Source organism: Sus scrofa, chromosome 12 (genome assembly GCF_000003025.6).
Source record: "Sus scrofa isolate TJ Tabasco breed Duroc chromosome 12, Sscrofa11.1, whole genome shotgun sequence".
NCBI lineage: Eukaryota > Metazoa > Chordata > Mammalia > Artiodactyla > Suidae > Sus > Sus scrofa.
In genome coordinates, this window is record NC_010454.4 from 45,347,274 (window position 1) to 45,355,235 (window position 7,962).

A 7,962-nucleotide genomic window follows, 5' to 3' on the forward strand; every position below is an offset into this window, starting at 1 on the left:
TGTTTCCATCCCCATCCTGCTCCACTGAGTGAGGGGCTGATGGGAAGGGGGCAGTCATGCCCCTCGGCACCTGTCCCATGATCACGCTCGGCAGGGAGGCCTGCCAGGGCGCAGACGGACGTCTACACGCTTGAGACGGAGGAGAAGAACTTACAAGAGGGGTGCAAAGCGGAGGGATCATTTTGCTGGTCTCTTTCCTCCCACCTGCTCTGCTGGAGGGGGCGGGGCTGGAGCCTGCGGGCTCCAGGAGAGTGGACCCCAAAGGATTAAATGTGGGGGTTACCGTCGGGAGGAAGGAGGGGTGAAAAGAGAAGGAGGAGGTGAAGAGAAAAAGGAGAAGGGCTGGAGGCAGGAGGACGAAAGGCCGAGGGCGAGGAGGAAGAATGGGTTGGGGAGGGTTGAGGAAAAAGAAATAGGTCAGGGTGAGAAAGGGAAGGAGAGTGGGGAGAAAATAAACACAGAGGGAGAAGGAAGCATGGGGCAAAAATAGAGGAAGATGAAGGAGGAAGGGGAAAAGGCCGAGGTGGGAAGAACTGAGGGAAAAAGCGAATAAAAAATGGAAGGGAGAGAAAGAGCGAGCGGTGAGATGAGAGGAGGAGGCCGGGCCCTCGGAGGGGCGCCATCCGCTGCATATTTATGACCCTGCCGCGGAGGGAGGGGACCTGCGGGGGGAGCGCGCGGTGGAGGAAAATATGAAGACGAAAAGCTAAGCTGCTCGGGTCCCTTGGCAGAAAGCGAGCACGGAAACAGAATGTAAAGCAGGCAGGCTCGGCGGGGCCCGGAGAGCAGGCCGGGCGGGCGGGGGGACAAGGCACCTGCCCCGTCCGCTGGCCTGGCAGCTTGGCAGAGGCCTCGGAGGAGCCCGGCGGCCTCGTGCCTGCCCAGCCCCGCTGCGCATGCGTGGCTCCAGCCAGGGGGGCCGTTCTGCCCTGCTGGGGCCGACTGGACCGGGAGAAGAGGTCACCCACCTCCAGCCGCTTCACTTGGGTCCTTTCGAACTCCAGGCGCGTCTCCAGCTCCCGGATCTTAGCTTCCTGCCGGCTCACCAGGGACTTGTCCACCATGGACTGCTCTAGGAACTCCACTTGGCTCTGGAGGGCTTGTAGCTGGGGGATCAAGGGCACGAAGGGAAGAAAGAACTGAGCCTGGAGAGGGAGGGGGCAGGGTCTCTCTCCCCTCCCCCACGGCAAGATCACCATGGTGACCAGAAGGAGGGAGGGATGCACAAGGGAGGTGGAAGGACAGGGCCCTGAGCCAGAGGCATTCCCCACCTGGCCCAGCGCTGGCACAGATTCTGCCCTTTGGAGAGAAAGGAGAAAGCTAAAGACCAGAGAGGGAATAGAAATGCGAAATGAGGCAGCTGAAGCCAAAGCGTCTGCTATGGTGACATGGCTCCAAGCCTAGGCCTTTGCACTCACTGCCGCTGCTCTGTGGCTGACTGATGGCAGAGAGAAGCATGTGCAAGCCTGTGAGCTCAGGTCTGTCCCCGCACACAGACCCTGGCACCCTCTCTCTACCAAGGGAGCCCCTGGTCCCCACCTTCTCCTGTAGCTCTTGCTTCTCTTTGTTGGCTTCTTCTAGTTGAGCTTGGAGATCATTCATCTGTGCCAGGTCCCGGGAGGCCTGGGAAAGCAGAGAATGCTGAAGCAGGATTGCCCATATGCCCCAAATCCAGCCCACTCCACGCCGCACAGAGGGCCAGGACACACGGGCACCCTGACCCCCCAAAAGAAGTGGCTGTGCCGGGGACCCGGCGGGAGGACAGGGCCTGGGCAGTGCGGTGGGGTACTCCCAGGCAGGGTACCTGAGCCACAGCTGCCTTGTGCTTCTTCATCAGCTCATTCATGTCCTCCTGATCCTCCTCCAGCCGGTTCTGAATCTCATTCTTCTCACGCTGAAGGCGGCTCAGCTGCTCCTCCAGCTGGACAGAGGCAAAGACAGATCAGAGAACACAAGGCCTGGCATGCCTGATGGCTCTCGATGGGAAGATTGAACCTCCCCACACCATCTCCAACTGGATGGGGTGAGGATGTGGCCAGCCCACCTGCTGGAGCGGGTTCCAGGACCAGTGATGCTCAGGGACCTGCCTGTCCTGCTTTGGGCCAGGAAGCTGAGGCAAAGAGCTGTTCTTGACTCTCAGGCAGACTCTGGGCTAAAGGACATCTGCTTTCTAGCAACTCCTTGGGGACTAATGAGAGGCCAGAAAAGGTCTGCCCAGAACCAACGACCCATTGTCCTAGCACCTGCATCTAGGCCTTAACCTGCACACACTCTGCCCCCTTCAGGCCCCAGGCAAGGACCTCTCAAATCTGGGAAGCTCTCCTGCTGTGGACTCTTGCTTCCCCTGGGACTGCCTGCTCCCTGGCCATGCAGCCCCCACAGCCAGTCCACTCCGGGCGGGGGGAGGAGACGAGACAGCCAACAGCAGCTTCAGGAAATGAATGAATCTATTAGCCTGTAATTCCAGACCAAAATGACTGCGTTGGCTCCTTCTCTGCCCCATCCATCTTGTTACCAGGCTGTGGGGAGCAGGGGAAGCCTCCGCCAAGAAATTTATTAACTCGGATTTAAATAAAATGGTAATTTTATAACAGCCTTTTTTAACACAATTAAGGAATTTGAATTACTCACCTGAAAACTGCTGAGGAGCACAAATGTCATGGGGATAAATCAAGCCCGGGAGATTGGCATCTCCCAGCAGCTGGGTGATGGGCTGGGGGGCCAGGGAGGCCAGAGCCAAGCCCAACCTCCTCCCCTGCCCCACTCCCTGCCTGAGGAGGTACCAGCGGCCGCATCCCAGTAATGAGTTCTCGGGCCGATGGATGGGCCACGGGAGAGGTGGGGAATTAAAAGGGAGGCATTAAATAAGCGCTCTAATTAGTTGCCACTTGGGCTTGTCAGTGGGCTGGCCAGGGGCAGGGGAGGGAAAGGGAGCCATCCTGTCCTCTTATCGGTGCTTCTGCGAATCTCCAGGCACCTGTTTACATCGCTCAGCCACATTAGCTACCTTTATTTATGGTGTTGGGGCCTGTGGCCAAGCTCCCACAGGCTGGTGGTTAAACGGGAAGATGGGCCTTTGCTGGCTCCCTCCTCCACCTCGCCCCCTCCCAGGTCTCTGCTTTGAGGGTGGGGGGGAAAGGAGGGGAGGCCTGCTCTCCCTGCAGAAAGCCCTGGCGTGAAAGGACCAGGCTGGAAAGGTGCCCTATTTGGGGTGAAGGGAGCCACTGTCACAGCTCCCTTCTCCCTCAGCCCCCCGAGTCTGGCCTTGCACACCCTGCAGCCTCACCGCTGTCTTGGCTTTGGCGATGTCATCAATCTGCAGGTGCAGGTCTTCGATCTCCACCTCCATTGCTTTTCGTGCTTTCACAGCTGCTGCACAGGTGAATTCTGACTCCTCCAGCTGGACACAGAGCCACCCCCGCCCCAGGGAGAGAGGTCAGCCATTCCCTGGGGGCAGGAGGGCTGGCAGGGGGCTCACAGGGGAGTGGGGGAACCCAGGAGCTCTCCTTCTCCTCCTCTGTTCACTTCAGACCCCGGGGCTGTGATGTGTCCTGTGTGCCCTGAGCCCGTCCGTGTGGCCTGGTGGTCATGCGCACAGCATGCGTGGACCCTGAGGGGTCTGGGTGCTACAGTTGCTTCTCCCCACTTCCCTGTCACCTTCCTTCCTAAGGACTCAAGAACCACTGACGGGGCAAGAGGGAGAGAGAGAGAACTGAAAAAGCAAGCTGGCTTGCCCCAGAGCGGGTGATACCTGGTTCTTCAGCTGCGCGATCTCCCTCTTGCTGGGGACGTTGTTCTTCAGGTGGTCCAGCATGATCTGGGCATCTGCCAGCAGGGCCTTGGTGCGCTTCAGGTCTTTCCGGAGCCGCTTCTCTGACTCAAAGTCCCGCTGGTTCACCTGGGCAGACATCAGGAGCTGGGGCTCCGGGCTCTGCCACGGGGCCTCCTCCTGTCTTCCCTAAGCCCACTCCTCACGCTGCCCTCACTCTCAGAGACCCTTCATGAGCAACGACAGGGGAAGTGCCAGGATCATGCTGGCCGGTGCCATGGATGGCAGTCACCCCAACCCACAGGTGACGACAGCGGGCCCTACCGAGCCAGCACCCCTCCTGTTCCCAGCTCTCTCCGCAGCAGCCGGCAGGCTCCACTCACCTGGTCGCTGAGGGTGGCCAGCTTGCTCTCCAGCTCCCGCTTCTCTCGCAGCACCTTCTGCTTGTCCTCATACTCCTCCTCGAGCTGTACTTCCATTTGCTTTAACTGGGGACAGGGGCCCACCCATCACTTCGGTGTCTGCTGCCAGCCAGCCCCTTCCCTGCTGGATCCCCTCACCATGGCGGGGCTGAGCATGGATGACCCCAGAGGTGCAGATCCTGAATTCAAAGTTTGTAGGGTTCCCAAGGTCCTGGGAGGCAGAGGAGGGATGGCAGGCCATGCAAAGGGGCCCGGGTTTGAGTGGGAGCACTTGTTGCAGTGTGGGCAGGCCCTGTAGGGCCAGCCTAGCTCTCTGCCGCTTGGCACTGAAAGCAGGTGCCCTGAGCTTCTCTACAGACCCCAAGAACACTCAGCCCAGCCAGTGCCAGGATGCTGAGTGGAGATTCCCGGTCCTGGATGGCAATGGAGGATAGTGTGGCTAAGGGAGGGAAGCAGAGGAGCCCTTTCTTAAAAGCAGTGACGGAGGACTCGGCATTTATTCCGGACACGTAAGTGCCCGTCATTGTACCTTCTTCTGACACGACTGCCGGGCCTCCTCCACCTCCTCATCTCGACTCTCCATCTCCTTGGAATGGGTCTGCCTCATCCGCTCCATCTCCATCTCGAGTCGCAGCTTGGCCTGGAGGTGGGTGGGAATAGGGACTGGGTTTCTTTCCCAGCAGCAGCCGACCCCTCCCACGGCACCTGAGGGGCTGCTCTCCTCAGGCTCAGGAGCAGGGGCCACCTCTGCCAGCAGTTCCCTTTGCTCTCCCCTGCTCCTGTGGCAGCTGGCTTCTCCAGAGAAGCTGAGCTCCTTTACTAAATACTAAATGTCTGGCGCAGGCCCAGAAAAGGCTGCTGGGTTGGGGGCAACCCTGCAGCTTTTCCACTTGGCCTCTGGGCTCTAGCTCCCCGAACTGACACGGCGGCTCAGCGGCAGGCTGGATGGGCTCATGGCTTCCAGCTGCCGTGCATCCTGAGCCCCTCACCAATGGAGCTCAATTAAGATCTGTTCTTGCAGAAAGTACCATGAAAGCTTAATTATCTTCACACCGTAGCTGGCACCGATCAGGTGTTCCCTCAATATTTTATGAATAAGGGAATGAATGAATGACCGAATTTGGGATCCCGCCCGCCTCTGGCCCACACCCCGGGGCAGCTGTGGGGAGAGCAGTACCTCCCTTGGCCAAGCCCTCACTACCTGCTCCAGCATCTGGATGGTCCCCGCCTGTTCGTCCAGCTCCTCTTCCTGATCCTTGACCTTGGCCTCCAGGTCTCGGAGCTGTTTCTTGACTTTGGCCAGAGAGGCCTCATCCTTGGACTCTTGGGAAGAAATGTCCTGGAGCTCAGCCTCTAATGACACAACCTTCTGGGTGAATCCTGCAATGTCCATGTCTTTTTCCTGGAGCAAAAGAGAAAATGAGACTGGCCCTGCCTGGGCTGGCCCAGGTCTGTGAGGGGGCCGAGGTGTGGATGGTGGGCAGACCCCACGCACCTCTAGTTGCTGCTTCAGGCTGAAAGCCTCGGCGAGGAGCGTGTCCTTTTCCCGCTGCAGCTTCTCCCGCTGCAGCTTCTCCCGCTGGGCCTCCTCATGCGCCTGCGAGAGCTCGCTGTCAAACCTGTGAGACAGTGTGGCCGTGGCAGCTCCATCACATAAGAGAAGCGTCCGGGTCACCAGAACCCAGAAGCTGCCAGGAAGTGGTGCCACAGATACGGACAAGATGCATGTCAGGGGCACTTGGGCAGCCTGAACTTGGGGCCAGTGGTGCGGTGACATTCAGCAGTTATAGGTCAGGCCACCAAGGTGGTCTGGGATGGGTTGGGGAGAGCACACCTCATCAAGCGGGTCCAAGGAGCCCTTTCACCAGGAGGGCCTGAGAGGGACCCACAGACTGCGTCCAGGGAAGAGGTGGATGGACCCTCCTCTGGCACTGGCTGGACCTTTTCCCTTTCAACAGATCAAAGAGTGGAAAGAGGGACAGGGCGAGGGCAGAGCAGGCATCAGAAAGGGTCAAAGTGGAGTTCCCTTCGTGGCTCAGTGGTTAATGAACCCAACTAGGATCCATGAGGATGAGGGTTTGATCCCTGGCTTCACTCAGTGGGTTCAGGATCCGGCATTGCTGTAGCTGTGGCGTAGGCTGGCAGCTGTAGCTCCGATTTGACCCCTAGCCTGGGAATTTCCATATGCCACGAGTGCAACCCTAAAAAGTAAAAAAGAAGGGTCAAAGTGGACTTCCTGCTTCATCACTTTCTACAGTTCAGTTTGGCAACTCTGGATAGAGCACCTGGCTGCTGCCCCATCTCTGGGCACCAGGCTCTGGCTAGGCCCACCTGTCCCAGCAGCACCTACGTCACCCCCAGGACCCCCACACCAAGCTGGAGGCCCCAGTCCCACTGTTCCCAGCTGGCAGTGGGCTTCAACGGGGCATGTGACTTGCCCAGTGACTCAAAATAAGGAGCAAATTGCTGAAATTCCTGTTAACACCTTCCCTGAATAGCTAATCATGTTCCTGTTGAAAACGGAATCGCTCACCCCATCCCAACCCCACATCAAAAAAAAAAAGAGTAAGAAAACTCCGGGCGGCTGAAACCTAGTAAGTTGCCCAGCGGGGAGTACAGCAAGGCGGTAACTAGGCCGAGCTGGCACTGTCATCGGGGTGCTCGGAGGTGGGGGTCCCACTAAGGGTGCTGGCCTCTGGGAAAAAGGGGGGGTGGGGGTAACGATAAGAACTCGAGAAGCAGAGAGTCAGGGCGAGGGCAGGGAGGCATGTAAGGCTTTCCTATTTCCCGTCGCTCTCTGCCAAGCAGCACCTGCAGGCCCCAGGGAGCCCGGGAGGCTGAGGGTAACCTGGGGTCACCGGAAGGACGCAGCCCTGCCATGCTCACCCCCCAGGGGCGTGGGTGGGGGGCTGCCCCTGCACAAAGGCAACCGGTGCCTCTGCTGAGAACCCGCCCCCTGCAGAGGGGAACTGGGTGCTGTTCCCACTCCCTGGGGCACCCTGCTGCTCCCAGGGAGTGTGGGTTCCGCGGTGTTACTAATAAAGGCGTCCCATTCCCATCCTAGCCCGAGAAATTAATTTAGATTGGATTTTCTCCTGTGAGGGCTGCCCCCCTCTTTGTATCATTACCATAATGAGATGGAAGTGGCACGGTAGTTTAACAACATTAGTCAGGAGAGTGTGTTTGTGTAGCTGAGGCGAGGGAGAGAGGGGGAGCTGGGCGGGGGCAAGAGCCAGGGCCACCGGGAAGTGGTTCCTGTGCAGGGTCCTGCTGACGCTCATCCTTTCAGCCCCAGGTGTGGTGACAGGTGGGGGCAGCACGTCCCAGAGCAGTGGCCCGAGCCAGCCATCTGTGGGGACGTGGTCCATGTGCTCCTCAGGGGTCAGGAGCACGAGCCTGAATCGCATTCCAGGGCGAGTGACGGTGCCGGCAAAGCCCCTGGTCAAGTTCAAGTCCCCCTCCTGTCCTCCCTGGAGGGAGTCAGGGGGCCCCGGCTGGCGGGAGCACCCACCTCCTCTGCTTCTTCTCCAGCTCATGGTTGCGGACCTGCTGGCCCTCCAGGTGCAGCTTGGTGTCCTGCAGCTCGGCCGTCAGCCGCTGGCACTTCTTCTTGAGCTGCTGCAGGGCCCGCTGGCTCTCATCACTATCAGCCTGCAGGTCCCCGAGCTAGGGGACAGGACGAGGTGCAGGGTTAGCAGGCACTGAGAGGCCCGGAAATATTGGTGGAGGAGGTGAGGAGAGGAAGGGGGTGAATGGGGGGAGATCGGGGGT